General features: G+C 34.7%; 1 long non-coding RNA gene across 1 annotated transcript in view; it reads left to right on the top strand.

Moving 5' to 3' along the window:
- Nucleotides 1-16704, top strand: part of LOC150021572 (uncharacterized) — a 558841-nt gene that overhangs the window by 287957 nt on the left and 254180 nt on the right. The window contains exon 3 of the long non-coding RNA XR_016508586.1: nucleotides 9859-9903. This is a non-coding gene — a long non-coding RNA (uncharacterized LOC150021572). The remainder of the gene's footprint in view (nucleotides 1-9858; nucleotides 9904-16704) is intronic.

Raw genomic sequence — 16704 nt, 5'->3', positions numbered from 1 at the left:
GATGTATCATTTTATCTGCACAACAAAAATGGTACCCCTACCACTACCATTACCACTACCTTTGGTTATTAGGGATTCCCTCAAGACTCGTCTATCCATTCCTATCCTCCTTTTCTTTCCCTGGTGGTGGGGTTATACCAATGTCTTTGACAGGGTTAACAAGTAACTCACATATTTATTTTGGTTGCCAATAAATAACTATAGCCTGTTAATAATTGTGCATATGTTTTATGTGACCTTAGATAATCTGAGATCATTTTACACATCTGGCATTTGATATTGGATCAACATCCCTTCATACTCAATCTCTGATTATATAACTCTCTATTAACAAAAAGTAGATCACATAAGGAGAAAATAAAATACTTAAAGTAGTTTACTAGGGCATTTTATAAGTGATGCATACCCATGTAAGCATAACTTTTTAATGACTGTTACCTAAATATCAGTTTTCGCAAAAAAATATAAAAGAATAAACCTGATATATATTTTGTTGTTTTATAGTATCCTAATTCTGTCACAATGACTTACTCTGTAGTACTTTACAATTTTATGTGAGCTGTATGTACATTTTTTTGTTTTGTTTAAGTTTTAAGTTTGTTTTTTAATATTATTTTTTAGAGCAGCTTTGGGCCTACAGGAATTAATAGAAAGATATATTTACATATTTTTAGCACTTTTAAATTGTTAGCTCTATGAGGGTAAGATGGATACCAATTTATATTTAGCATATCATAACTTCAAGCACAACACTTTGCATATAATAGATGCTCACTAAATATTGTTTACTTAGTGAAAAATTAGTCTGTACTAGTCTGAACAGATTTGCAGACCTAAATTGTACTTGGCATCATTTCACTTTGCTTAATTAAAAATGCTTTACTAAAATGATTAAAAATGTGTTGCTGAATTACTAGTGTAGGTTCTAAAGCAGTGAAATAAGAGACCCTGCTGTACCTCTATGAGGAAACAGTGAGAATGAGTTTCTCACTATGGGGTATACTTGGTGGATTTTTTAAAGTATATTTTATTGATTATGCTATTACGGTTGTCCCAAATGTTTCCTCTTTGCCATCCCCCACCCCATAATCCCCATCCCTTCAGCAATCCAACCCCCTTTATTTCATGTCCATGGGTCATGCATATAAGTTCTTTGGTTTCTCCATTTTCTTTACTATTCTTAACATCCCCCTGTCTGATTTGTACCTATCAATTATGCATCTTAATCCCTGTACCTTTTCCATTATTCTACCCCATCCCCTTCCCTGCTGATAACCCTCATATGATCTCCATATCTATGATTCTGTTGCTATTCAGGTTGTTTGCTTAGTTTTTTTTTTTTTTTAAATCATTTATTTATTTATTTTACTTTTAGAGAGAGGGGAAAGAAGAAAGAGAGAGAGAGAAACATCACTGTGTGGTTGCCTCTCACTTACGCCCCCAACTGGGGACCTGCCATGCAACCTAGTAATGTGCCCTGACTGGGAATTGAACCAGCGACACTTGGCTCGCAGGCCGATGCTCAATCCACTGAGCCACAGCAGCCAGGGCTTTGTTTTTTGTTTTTGTTTTTTAGATTCAGTTGTTGATAAATATGAGTTTGCTGTCACTTTAATGTTCATAGTTTTGATCTTCTTCTTTCTCTTAAATAAGTCCTTTTAACATTTCATATGTAACATTTTAATATTTAATATATAATAAGGGCTTGGTGGTGATCAGCTCCTTTAGCTTTACCTTGTCTGGGAAGCATTGTATCTGCCCTTCCATTCTAAATGATAGCTGTGCTGGATAGAGTAATACTGGTGTAGGTCTTTGTTTTTCATCACTTGAATACTTCTTGCAAGCCCTTTCTAGCCTGCAAAGTTTCTTTTGAGAAATCATCTGAAAGTCTTATGGGAACTCCTTTGTAGGTAACTCTCTTCTCTTCTCTTGCTGCTTTTAAGAGTCTTCCTTTATCTTTAGACTTTGACATTTTAATTATGATGTGTCTTGGTGTGGTCCTCTTTGGGTCTAGCTTCTTTGGGATTCTCTGTGCTTCCTGGACTTGTATGTCCATTTCCTCACCAACTTCGAGAACTCACAATTGTGCTCAAGTCTCTGTTTTGTCACTCATGGGACATGGAAGCTAGAAAAACTGATAAAAATGTCTCTGTCTTAATTTCCTCAAATATAAAATAAAGGGACTGTCTCATGAAATTGTTACAGAAATAAGACAAGAAATATTTAAATGACAAAGAATTAAATCAATGTAATTGCTATTATACACATAATATTACAGTAGACAATAAGGATAAGAAAGCCTCCAGAGCTCTTTCATGTTAGAGATACCTTCTCCATGAAGTTGTCCTTCATTATTTTTTCACATAAGTTTTCAAGTCATTGCTCTTTTTCATCTCCTTTTGGCATCCCTATGATTTAGATGTTGGTATGTTTGGAGATGTCCCAAAGTCATCTTATTCTCTCCTCGCTTTTTTGAATTTTTGTTTCTTCATTCTGTACTGGTTGACTGCTTATTTCTTCCTTATGTTCCAAATCATTGATTTGAACCCCAGCTTCCTTCATTTTACAATTGGTTTCTTGTGGATTTTTCTTTATTTCATTTAGTGTTGCTTGCATTTCTTCCCTTATGTGTTTGTTGTATTCAGTGAGTTCTCAGAACATCCTTATCATCAGTATTTTGAACTCTGCATTTGATAGGTTGGCTATCTCCCTTTTGCTTAGTTCTTTTTCTGGAGTTTTGATCTATGCTTTCATTTGGGGCCATATACTTATTTTTCTCCTCAACTTGACAGCCTTTTTGTGTTTGCTTCTGTGTATTATTTAGAGCTGCCACACCGATTAATGTTGTAAGGGGCAGAGCCTTAGGTATACATCAGTGCTGAGAAACCCATTTCACCTATTTGTAGTACTGTCTTTGGGGTAGGGATCAGAGAGGGAACAATGCCACTTACCCGACACTTGCCCCTTTTCCAGTCACTTCACCTGCTTCCCTTATGCGACTGGTGCCCCTCTAGCTGTTGCCGTGGTAATGGTTCCCAGAGTGGGTGGGTTTGCATACATTCTAAGACCACCGGGGCCCTCTAAATGGACTTCCCTGAGAGATGGGCAGTTTCTTCCACCACCCTAACCCCCCCTGGTTTTCACAGTCTGAAGCTATGAGGCTTATTATTCCGGTGATGGAACCATGAGCTGTGCAGTCTAGCCTAGGGCTTGGATCACTCTCTAGGAGTCCCTCCTGGCTTTTATCTGCCACACGTGAATGTGGGACTGCTCATTCTTCCAGCCACAGTTGGTGCCTTACCACCACAGCCTCACCTCCACCACACTGCATCCTCTTCACCCCACTCCTTCTAACTATCTGGGAGGGCAGAGTGAACTAGAGACGCATGAGACAAGTCTTCATTTGGTGGCTCTGGGGAGAAAACTAAAGGAATATACTCTAGGGTCCCTGTGCTGAGTCGTTCCCCATACTGTAGGAGACATTATTCTCAGGCAGAGCATTCTTCTCTGAGTGGCATTAGCCTGAGGGAAAGCAATAGCCCTGCTTTCAGAAATTACTCTGCCTCACCCTATGGTGCTTAAGCCCGACTGCTGATTACAGATTGACTAGATTAACAACTGATCATTTTAATGATTAATTAGTTTAACAACTAAGGGGGAAAATACAAAGCAGCCACATTGGAAAGACGAAGAAACAAACCCCAAATAAAAGAACAAGTAAATTTTTCAGAAGAACTAGTTGACATGGAGCCAAGCAATTTATCAGAATTTAGAGCAATGATTATAGGGATACTCAACAATTTTTTTAAAAAAGACATAGAAACCATAAATAAGGACCAGTCAGAAATAAAGAATGTAATATCTGAGGTAAATAATGCACTGGAAGGAATAAAGAGTAGGTTAAATGAAGCAGAGGATCTAACCAGTGTTTTGGAAGATGAGGTAGGAAAAAACACCGAGGCAACACTGCAAAAGGAAAAAAGAATTTTAAAAAATGAAGAAAGCTTAAGAAACATTTAAAAAATGTGAAGCATAACAACATCTGCATCATGGAAATACCAGAAGAGAAGAGACTGAGCGAGTGATTAAGAATGTATTTGAAGAAATAATGACCAAAATCTTCCTTAATCTGGTGAAGGAAAAATTCACACAAATCCAGGAATCTCAGAGAGTCCTAAATAAGTTGGACCCAAAAAGGGCTACACTGAGACACATCATAATTAAAATGACAAGGCTTAAAGTCAAGGAGAGAATCCTAAAAGCCACAAGAGAAAAGCAGGGAGTTACCTACAAGGGAGCACCAATTAGATTGTCATCAGATTACTCAAAAGAAACATTTTAGGCCAAAAGGGAGTAGCATGAAATATTCAAGGTGATTTAAAGCAAGGATGTACAACTAAGGCTACTTTACCCAGCAAGGCTATCACTGGAAATCGAAGGAGAATTAAGGAGCTTCCCAGACAAGAAAAAGCTGAAGGATTTTGTTAACACCAAACCAGTACTGCAACAAATGTTAAAGGGCTTTCTTTAAAAAAAAGACAAAAAAGAGAAAGAAAGAAAAAGAGAGGAAACAGTCTAACAATAAAATGGCACAACAAATATATCTATCAATAATTACCTTAAATGTAAATGGCTTACATACTCCAACCAAAAGACAGAGAATAGCTGAATGGATAAGAGAAAAAGACCCATATATATGCTGACTCCAGGAGACCCATCTCAGATCAAAAGATACACACAGACTAAAAGTAAAGGATTGGAAAAAGGTATTTCATGCAAATGGAAAAGAAAAGAATAGCTGGCATAGCAGTACTTATATCCGACAAAATATACTTTAAAACCAAGGCTATTTGGGAACAATACAAAAATTTGATATAACCATAGTAAACCTTTATGCACACAACATAGGAGCATCTAAATATGTACAGTAGTCCCTCTCTATATCACGGTTCACTTATCGTGGCCTCACTGTATCGTGGGATTTTAAAAAATATATTTAGTTATTTATTGTGGATTTTTCACTATGTCGTGGGATTTTACGGTACTGTATATGTATGTTGTTAAAGTTACGTAGGTTTTAGAATGTAGAATAAATGTAAGGTTCCTACTTCGCAGGGGTGTCTGGAACTTAATACCCATGATAAGTGAGGGAATACTGTAAAGCAAATCTTGATGGACATAAAAGGAGAGATCAACAGAAATGCAGTCATAGTTGTGGATTTTAATACCCTATTGACTTCATTGGATAAATCTTCCAGGCAGAAGATCAACAAGGAGACAGCAGCCTTAAATGACACAGTAGATCAAATGGATTTAACTGATCTCTTCACAGCATTTCACCCTAAAGCTGCAGTATATACATAATTTTCAAGTGTAGATGGAACTTTTTCTAGGGTAGATCACGTTAAGACACAAAACATCTCAATAAATTTAAGAAGATTGAAATCATAATAAGCATCTTCTCTGACCCCAGTGCTATGAAACTAGAAAGTAATCACAAAAGGAACATTGAAGGACACATAAAACCATGGAAGCTAAATAACATGTTGTTAAACAATGAATAGGTCAACAATGAGATCAAGGAAGAAATCAAAAGATACCTTGAAACAAATGAAAATAGGGACACAACAATGCAAAATATGTGGGACACAAGGAGAACAATACTAAGAGAAAAATTCATAGCATTACAGACCTATCACAAAAAAAAAAAAAAACAAGAAAAAGCTCAAATAAACAATTTAACCTTACACTTAAAGGAAATTGAAAAAAGAACAACAAACAAAGCCTAAAGTGAGCAGAAGGAAGGAAATAATAAAGATCAGAGCAGAAATTAATGAAATAGAGTCAGAAATATGATACAAAATATCAATGAATCTACGAGCTGGTTCTTTGAAAAAATAAGCAAGATTGACAAAGCTTTAACCAGACTAATCAAGAAAAAAAGGAAACAGACCCAAAGAAATAAAACCAGAAATGAAAGAGGAGAAGTATCAACTGACACCAAAGCAATAAAAAGGATTGTAAAAAAATATTATGAACAATTATATGCCAACAGTTGGATAACCTGGACAAAATGGATCAACTCCTAGAAATATACAATCTTCTAAAATTAAATCAGGAAGAATCAGAGAATCTGAATAGACAGATTACACCTAATGAAATTGAAGCAGTAATAAAAACACTTCCAACAAACAAAAGCCCTGAACCAGATGGCTTCACAGGTTAATTTTACCAAACATTCTGAGAACTAACTCTTCTCCTCCAACTATTTCATAAAATTCAAGAAGAGGGAAGAATGCCAAGTTTATTTTACAAGGCCAGCATTATTCTAATTCCAATATTAGATAAAGATGCTACAAAGAAAGAAAATTATAGGTCAGTATCCCTGATGAAAATAGATGCTAAAATCCTCAGCAAATATTAGCAATCCAAATACAGTAGTGCATCAAAAAGATCATAGACCACGATTAAGTGGGGTTTATTTTGGGAATGCAAGGCTGGTGCAATATTCACAAATCAATAAATGTGATTCACCAAATAAACAAAATGAAGGATAAAAACCACATGATCAAATCAACAGATACAGAAAAAGCAATTGATAAAATCCAGAATCTATTTATTATAAAAACTATCAGCAAAATGGGAATAGAGGGAACATACCTAAACATAACAAATGACATATCTGATAAACCCACTGCCAGCATCATACTCAATAGGCAGAAACTACAAGTGTTCTTCTTAAGATCAGGAACAAGACAGGGATGTCTGCTTTCACCTCTCTTATTTAACATAGTACTGGAAGTCCTAGGCACAGGAATCAGACAAGAAAAGAAATGAAAGGCATCCAAATTGGAAAGGAAGAAGTAAAACTGTCATTATTTGGAGATGACATGATACTGTGCCTAGAGAATCCCAAAGATTCCACCAAGAAACTACCGGATCTGGTAAATGAATTGATGAAATTTGAAGATACACAATTAATACCCAGAAATCAGTTGCATTTTTATATGCCAATAACAAACTAATAGAAAGGGAAATTAAGAAAACAATCCCATTTATAATTGCTTCAAAAAGAATAAAATACCTAGGAATAAACCTAACCAAGGATGTAAAAGACCTGTACTTGGAGAATTATAAGACACTGAAGAAAGAAATTGAGGAAGATACAAAAAAAAATGGAAGCACATACCATGTTCATGGATAGGAAGAATTACATCATTAAAATATCCATACTACCCAAAGCAATCTATAGATTCAGCACAATTTCTATCAAGGTTCTAATGATGTATTTCATAGAACGAGAACAAATATTTCAAAAATTTATATGGAACCACAAATACCCTGTGTAACAACAGGGATCCTGAGAAGAATAACAGTTGAAGGAATCACATTACCTATTATTAAACTATAACGCTATATTAATCAAAACAACATGGTTCTGGCATAAAAAGAGATATATAGATCAATGGAAAAGAAAAGAGAGTCCAGAAATAAACCCACACCATTATAGTCAATTAATATGCAACAGACGAAGCAAGCACATACAGTGCGCTAAAGTAGTTTATTCAATAAATGGCGTTGGGAAAATTGGGCAGATACATGCAGAAAAATGAAACTAGACCACTTTTTTACATCATACACAAGAATAATCTCAAAATGGACCAAAGACTTAAATGTTAGACCTGAAACCATAAAAATCGAACAAGAAAACAGGCAGCAAAGTCTTGGACATTGCTCATAGCAATATTTTATTGGATATATCTCCGCAGGTAAGGGAAACAAAATAAAAAAGAAACAAATGGGACTGTATTAAACTAAAAAGGTTTTGCACAGTAAAGGAAAAAGAACCAACAGAATGGGAGGACATTCACCAATACGTCTGATAAGGGGTTAATATCGAAAATTTATGAAGAACCTAGTAAAACTCAACACCAAAATAGAAACAACCCAATTAAAAAATGGGCAAAGGACCTAAATAGACACTTCTTTAAAGAAGACATACAGATGGCCAATGGACATATGAAAAGATGCTCAATGTCACTAATCATCAGAGAAATGCAAATTAAATCTATAATGAGATATCATCTCACACCTGTCAGAATAGCTATCAGTAAATCAACAAACAAGTGCTGGCGAGGATGTGGAGAAAGTGGAAATCTTTTGCACTTATGGTGGGAATGCAGACTGGTGCAGCCACTGTGGAAAGCAGTTGGGAGATACCTCAAAAAATTAAAAAATGGATGTGCCTTTTGACCCAGTGATCCCACTTCTGGGAATATACCTGAAGGAACCCAGAACACTAATTCAAAAGAATATAAGCACCCTTATTTATGTTCATTGCAGTGCTAGTTACAATCACCGAGAAATGGAAGCAGCCCAAGTATCCATCAATAGATGAGTAAATAAAACAACTATGGGATATTTGCACACTGGAATTCTACTCAGCCATAAACAAGAAGAAAATGTCACCATTTGCAACAGTGTGGGTATACCTGAAGAACATTATGCTAAGTGAAATAATCCAGTCAGAGAAAGACAGATATCATATGATTTCACTCATATGTGGAATCTAATGAACAAACTGAACTAATAAACAAAACAGAGTCAGACTCATAGATGCAGAGCAGATGACAGCTAGTCGCGGGGGGTGGGGCAGGTTAGGAGGTGGATGGACTGAGGAAAAAGGACTCATGATTATTTACAACAGTGTGTTGATTGCTGGGTTCAGGGGGATATAAGAGGACTAAATGGTAGTGGAAAAATTACTATAAATATTAAATCAAAATCTTATCTTTTTAACATAAAGCTGTTTGTTTTCAGTTGTATAAGACAGATTCCTAGAACTAATTAATGAGTACAGATTTTGAACTTTAAGTTGTTGATACATATTACCCAATAGGTTTCCAGAATCTTTTTAGTAATTCACACACTCATGTAAAGTGTGTGAAAATGGTGTTTTATTGAACCATCATCAAAATTGATTATTTTCTCTACACACTCTTAAGCAAATATTATATAGACTACTGATTAATATATTATATAGACTACTGATTTTAATATATTACTGTCTTCCACCATGCTTAGAAAAAGTATATAAATTAAACAGTTCAGTTTGCTTTCAGGAAGAATTATGAAATATTTTTAAGGGTCATGGTAGTGTGGTGACTGCATGTTACAATACAGTTTCCACCTACATGCAAATGTATTCCAGTTCTCATTTGTAAACTCTGCATACTTTTGCTTAAGCTGGACTTAAGTTGTCTTCTTTATTGATACCCACTTCATTGTAAGTTTTCTAAAAGTGTTTAGGTGAAGCATTATATCTGGTGTGGCTTAAACATGCCCTCTTGTAGCAGTCAATCTCACATTTATTTGCTGTTGTAACTAAAGTTAATAAACATTCAAAATGTATTTTATTTATTTATGCATTTTTGTGGACTTCTCTACAAAATCATCTTTCTTACTCACCAGATGAATCTGAGTGGTTTTATTTTAAAGAGTAGTAGGCATATGTGTATTAGGAGGGCAATAGTCTTGGAAAAAAGCAAACAAAAAAAATTTTTTTTAAGTAGTTGCCTTTATCTGTAGTGAAAGCATTTTCACTTCAAAGACCACAGTTACCCTTAGTTCCTTGCTGGTACTTGTTTTGATTACACTGCAAGGAGACTCTGTGTGTGTGTATTCACACATATGAATTTAAGGTGATTTGAAATATCCTCTTGGGAAAATGTAGATATAAAATAACTTACCTCTTTAAGCACTTCAGTCTTGACTCTTATCTGTAGAAATTATCTTAATATAATACTGGTTCTATTTAGAAAATTAATTATTTACTTATCTATTTGTTTTGCCTTTTAGGTACCTGATAAATCTAAAGTCTGTCTGTACCCTACAGCTGCATAGGTATGTATGTGAATTACCTATAGTTATGTAAATTTAGTGTTAACTGACATGTTACTTTTTTGTGTATTAAAATTGCTTACAAATTTCATAATACGAAAATGTTAATTTTTGAGTACTTATATTGACAGCTTCAAAAGATAGTACATTTTATACATACCTTGCATTTCACTCTATTGTAAGAATCAAACATTTCTAAGATTTGATGTGGCAGAACAGTTTTAATTACAAAGCATTCAGCTGGTAAAACATTAGAGAATGTTTTATGGAACCATGTTGTTAAAGCAACTGCTGATATGGGGTCAAATTATTGCAAACCACTTTTTTTGACATTATTGCTTTATGTTCAAACTTTTTCCTGCATTAGAGTTTATTTTTTATGATTGTTGCTTTAGGTAAAGAGTGTTGCAGATGTACTGTCTGCTGCACTGTCTCAAGCAGTAGAGGAATGAAAAAAAATGTTTGCACCTGTTTAAAATATCAACTGTGTGGTGGTGTGGTGCCTGGGCAGCAGGCAGGAATTCTCAAAAGCTTGGTTGCACCTGCTCAATTGTTGCTTGCAGCTGTGTCATATAAGTGAGGGAGCAGAGAAGCATGTTAGCAGTTTGCTTGTGGTGTTACCTATTTTGTGTACTCTTGAGTTTGAAAGATTGTTACTTGAGGTAGACCTTGAACTATTGCACCGATTATTGTAAAACTCACTGATTTGGCTCCCAAATATTTTCTCTAAATCATTCTGAGTCTCAGATATTTTTTAGATCACTGCCCTAGATAATATGTATGTTAACTTCTGTAAAGGATACCTGGGGAGAGTAGATCTCTTCAGATAAGTGGGTTGGTGATAATTTTTATCCTGGTAGACACGTTTTGTTTTTGGCTCAATTTCACCATGTTGGCAACCCCACTGTGTGATGCTGGATGTAGTTATTGATCCATTTAGCTGAACAGATTTGAAAGCATTTGGCTATTAGTGGACACATGGGGCATATTCAGAAAATTTAAGGGTATAAGACGAATTCTTGATTTGGGCATGTGTCTCTGTTGTAGTTGGGTGGAAGTGAGAAAGAAGAAAAAGTGAAAATTACATAGCAATCTTAGAAAATGGGATACAATCCAGATGTAGTTTTTAGGCTGGAATATTATCCTTTACTTTAATCAAATTCGAGGTACCTGGTATTTTCCTAAGTGTTGCTGTCAGCAATGTTGTTTCTTTTGGTTAATAGCTGTGTATAGTTTCTGACAAATACTTATATTTTTAATGTAGACAAGCTATTATAGATGGTATCTTAACTATTTGAGTTCTATAATGCAATATTAAAAGCTGCAACTCAATATAAAAATATTTAGTTAAATAATTTATTTGCTAATCCCAAATTCCCCATATTGAAAACTTCTTCAAATGACTGACATTTTTCTCATTAACATATTAAAAATGCTAAGGCTTTTCTATCAGTGTTTAGTAACATAATATTTTAAAGCTGGTGTATCTTTTCCATTTATTGATGCAATGAGATCTGTTTTTTAAAAATAAATAACCATAGTATAAATTTAACTAACATCTTTGACAGGAGGAAACATAGGTGCTCAGGTAAATAGAGATTATCCACAGCCCCTTAATATAATGCCTTGTAAATAGTACGTGGTCAGTAAATATTAAATGAATGTGTATATGAATAAAACATACCTGGGATTATATTAGAAATAGAGGGCTAAAGAGTCCTAGGAATTTGTTACTCATTAAATATTTTTGATAGATCTTTATGGAGTTCCTTAATTCTCATAATGTTGATTAGACAGAGATGAGACTACTGATAAATTTTATCCTTAAAGTGAGAAATGGATATGTAAGAATTGATCCTCATTATAATCAAGAATAGACATCACACTATTTTTAATATTCTTAATGTTCATTTTTGCTGACTATAAGAAGTCTTTATATTATTCTTATTCTACACACAGTGCTGAGATATTTAATGACTAAGTTGAATGGAACTTGTCACCTTGGAAATACTTTGCAGCATCGGAATAAGCTAATCTTCTATGTTATATGATTAATGCTGTAGGTTTTTTGAGCAATCACATGTTCTCTTCCATCTCTCTCAACTCTCCTCCCCTTTCTCTTTTTCTCCCAATTATACCCCCATCTCTGGCTCTCTGAAACATGCAAAAAAATATATGTTGACATTCCTCGGGTCAGGTGGAATCAGATCATATTAAAAATTTGTAACTTTTTGATAAATAGGCCCTGTGTTTACTGTACACTTGTTTATAACTATGTTTTCTATTATTTATGAAATTTTAGCTGTAAATGAGTAGCAATAAAGTCAAACAGTGGTAGAGTCAAAATAGGGTAATTAAGCCCTGCTTTAGGTAGGCCACTCTAAAGTTCCATTTTGTGTGGCAAGAGTTAATCACATATGAATGGTAGAGGCTGCATATTGAGTCAATATCTATTGTATCAAGCCATCTTCTTTAGGCTTCTTAAATCTGGTACCACTGGTTGATGATATCCATGGGTGCTGCTAGGCTTGGAAGGACCTTTCCTCTAGGACCAGTTTTTCTTTTTCTTTAGTTTACGCTAATTGATGAGAGGCCAATATCAAGGACATTATTATTATTATTATTATTATTATTATTATTATTATTATTATTATTATTATTAAGACCTTAGTATGGTAGATTAAACTATATTCCCCTGTTGTTCTCAATGTTAGAAATTAAGAGATGAGCCAAGAACATGTATTAGCTAGAATTCTACACCAGTAATAGCCGCTTCTTCAGTGACTTGTGCTAGTAATTATAGTATGGAATCCCAAAGAGGGATAAATCACCAAGCCCCAGGATTTCTGGGCATAATTGCAGATTTTTCTGTGATGTCAGGGTTAAAGAAATAAAGGAGGGAAGTCAACATTTACTTAGAACATAGCTTGTGTAGATATAATTTCTTTCATTCTTCCCTTTCTCCTGTCCCTCCCCTCCTCAATTCCTTCATTCTTTTTATTCCACACTGTAAATGGATGCCTGCTATTTGCCTGACACAGTGATAGGATAACAATGAAACAAACTCCTTCCTCCAGAGAGCACACAGGCTACTAGGAGACAAAAGTATGTCAACAGAGCTTGTTTTGACTTCACCACTTATTATTAATATAGACCCAGTCAAGTTACCTGATCTTTCTGTTCCTTTGTTACTTTTTTGAAATGGGAAAAATAATAGTATCTACTCCATATGTTATTGTGTTGAGTAAGCTATAACACAATACATGTAAAATTCTTAGTTTGATGCTTGGCACACAGCAAGTGCTCAATAAATCTTAGCGACATTTCTCTTATTTCTATCACCACTATCACCACTACTACAACTTAGAAACTGAAGAAAGACCATCTAATTGCCTGGGAGCAGAGATCCTGGTCTGGGCATTGTCATATAGATTGTCTTAAATGTTCTATCTCAAGTTCCTCTGCTTGTAGAGCTTGAGAAGAGATTCTAGAAATCATATAGTTTTAGAACTTGAGGGGACCTTAATGGTAGTTTATCTAACATCTTTTTTTTTTTTAAACAGAAATGATTATATTTCAATACACAAGTTCTTACAACCAAAAAATAAAACCGCACAGTAAAATAACAAACACATAGTATTTCATTTGTAATGCATGAGAAATGGTTAACAGTTTAGTCATACATGACTATCTAACATTTTGATTTCATCCATGGGAAGAAAATAAGCTTGATTCATGTTCTTGGGGTTATACAGTCTAGTAGGATTTGAATACAGAGCACTTGATTCTTGGTCTAGTGTGAGATACCTCATGATATTAAAGTTAATATTAATTAAAATATTAAAGTTAATATTTTTTCTATTAGTGATTAGAGAGTTGATTGTTTTATTGTTTATCTCCAGGAAGTAAATGGACTATGTCAAATTGTGGAACACTAGCCATAAGACAAGGTATCAGTACATTGAATCTAAGAGACCTTCAGGTGTTCTTATAACGGGATTAATTTGTATGAATTGATTGAATCCGTTTGCTTTGTGAATAGTAGTTTCTTCATAAGAATAAACTGAATCAGGTTTAGCAAGACAGTACCATCTAAGTGACTTCAGATGCTTTTTCAGAGAGTCTGTACATACCTTAAATAAATCAGCATCTTGAAGGCCAAGGATCTCTGAACTCTAAATCTCTTGTCCGTGTTTGAATTTAGGATCTTTGAGGTCCCTATGACATATACTGAAATCCCACTTCCACAATTTAATAGCTATGTGACCTAATCAAGGTGCCTAACCTTACTAAGCCTCAAGTTTTCTTATTTGAAATATGGCAGGAACAACGTCTATCTTTTAAACAATGTATGTAAGTGATTAAGTATACAAAATACTTAGTGCATGACATTCACTAGTATTGCCTACATATTACTTTTCTCCTTTCTCCTTATGTTAAAATATAAAAGTTATCATTATGTGCACTATAAGAATTTGGAAGAAGTGTGAGATTAACCCATTAAGAAAGTTAATTTTGCCCAAGTTAAGTCTTCAATTATTACAGTTGAGTATCTCAGATCAGTGTGGTTAGACTCACCATTTCTAGCTATGCATTACTAAGATGGAAATAATCACATCTGCTACAAGGTCAATTGATTTTGTAAACGTACTTCGCAATGGATGTGCTGTTGATGCAACTTCCGACAACTATCACACTGTCTCTTTTGAAAGTCAGACCCCTTAAAACCAATCTTTTGCAAACAGTAAAGAATCCATACTTGTCAATTAAACCATGTACTCTTACATGAATTCTAGTGAGCTGAAGGTGGTTCTGTTGGGAAGGTTGTTGCAATCTAAGAAGCCCTGGGTTTGCAGATAGACGTATACAAGGCTGTCTTTTTTTTTTCTTGAGAAGGAAATTAGTGTGGTAAAATGCCCTGATACTCTCCTATGCAAACTCCCTCAACAGCAAAGTAGATTTGTAAATGCGTATGTATGATTTTCCCTAATTATATTTAATAAACACTAGATGATCTTAATTATAGTAAACCAGTTTTTTTTTCTTTTTTCTGTCAGGCTGTTTATAATGCAGCAATATCTTCCTGAACAGCAATCAGAAAACAAGTAAGGGGAAAAGCACTAGATAATTTATGGATAGACCATTACTTAGCAGAGTTAATAAAGTTGACTTGCCTAATGTTAACTAAACAGTTTTGACTATGATGAGTCAAGGTAAATATTAATAATTAATAAAATTTTATTTAGTTGGGTATTAGTTTGCTAGGGCTGCTATAACAGTGTCACAACCTGGGTGGCTTAAACAACAGAAATTTTTGTCACAGCCCAGGAGTCTAAAATCAATGTTTTGGCAAGTTTGGTTCCTTCTGAGGGCTGTGAGGAAAAGATATGGTCCAGGCCTCTCACCTTGACTTGTATAATAGGTGGCCATCCTCTCCCTGTGTCTCTTCATATCATCTTCCCTTATGTGTTTATGTCTCTGTGTCCAAATTTCCCTTTTTTATAAGGACATCGGTTATATTGGATTAGGGTCCTTTCTAATGATCTCACTTTTAACTTGATTACTTTTCTAAAGACCCAGTCTCCAAATAAGGTTATATTTGAGGTACTTGGGGTTAGGAATCCAACATAGCTTTCTTTCTGGGGGTATTGGGGGGGGGTCACAATATAACTCATAATAGTTGTGTAAATAATAGTTAACATTTATTGAGTGACTTTCATATTTCAGATGTTTAATATATATCATTGCTAATCCTTACAACTGTCTATTAGGTAGGCGTCATTTTCCCCAAGTTACAGGTGACAAAAATTAAACTCAGAATAAGCAATTTGCCCAAGATCACACAGCTAGTAAATGTTAGTATTTAAACCCAGAATTTCCTGCCACATTTTCAATAGATAAGCTGCATAACAACTCAGTTAAAAGCCTAAAAAGTACTTTGAGCATTTAAGGTGTTTTGTTTTTGTTTTTGTTTCTTATTAGTGCTTGTGCCAAGGGACATTTTATCTATCAAAAATGGTGCATTATGCAATTGTATAAGTTCCCAACATTGACTTCCTACATCGTCACTCCTGAATTTTTTTGCTGGTCATTGTCTCGAAGGCTTAGTGTTTTAACTCTCCTGCATCTGATGAAGCTTTTGGACAGGAAGGATTCTGAACATCGATGCATGGGTTGATCCTGGTTTCAGTCTGTGTGGATGGTATGAAGAGCCAAGTCATGCCCAGGGTCTGCTACTAAGCACATGTGCACTCTGCTCTCCTTCTCTCTCTCTCCTTCTTGTTCATCTTTGTTTTCTACTTTTATCAGGTAGTTAACAGGTTCTTTTCCTTTTTTACAATTCTGCCATGAGTGATAAACATTGAAGGGGCTAGATGTGAAGAATGATGAAATAGGGACTATTTATGCTTTTGTGAAAGGCAGTGCTCCTGTAGATATTTACTGTAAACTGGCCACACCCTTATTGTTACTCTTTCACACTAAAGAGTAAGGGGCACTGTGCACCTTATTTAAGTTTGATATCTCAACAATGAAACAGTTTGTTTCTCACTTTGAAGTTTTAAAGCAGAACTTGCTCATGACCCAGTTTCACTAATAATTCTCTTAAGTAAACCTCGTACTTATATATAAGATTTTTTTCCACCCACTGTCTGTCTAGCCTGGCTTAAAACTTTTATATATGTACTTTTAAAAATTGATTAGTTGGGGAGATGCCCATTCCTCTGTGCTGTATAATAAGGATTTAAAAACTGCACACTGAATTCTGTATAGTGTAATTAAAACTGACCCACATTTGGACCTGAG

Source organism: Furipterus horrens, unplaced genomic scaffold (genome assembly GCF_987537825.1).
Source record: "Furipterus horrens unplaced genomic scaffold, mFurHor1.1.pri manual_scaffold_1, whole genome shotgun sequence".
Classification (NCBI taxonomy): domain Eukaryota; kingdom Metazoa; phylum Chordata; class Mammalia; order Chiroptera; family Furipteridae; genus Furipterus; species Furipterus horrens.
Note: the sequence above shows the minus strand (reverse complement) of the source record. Positions and strands in the feature narration are given on the sequence as shown.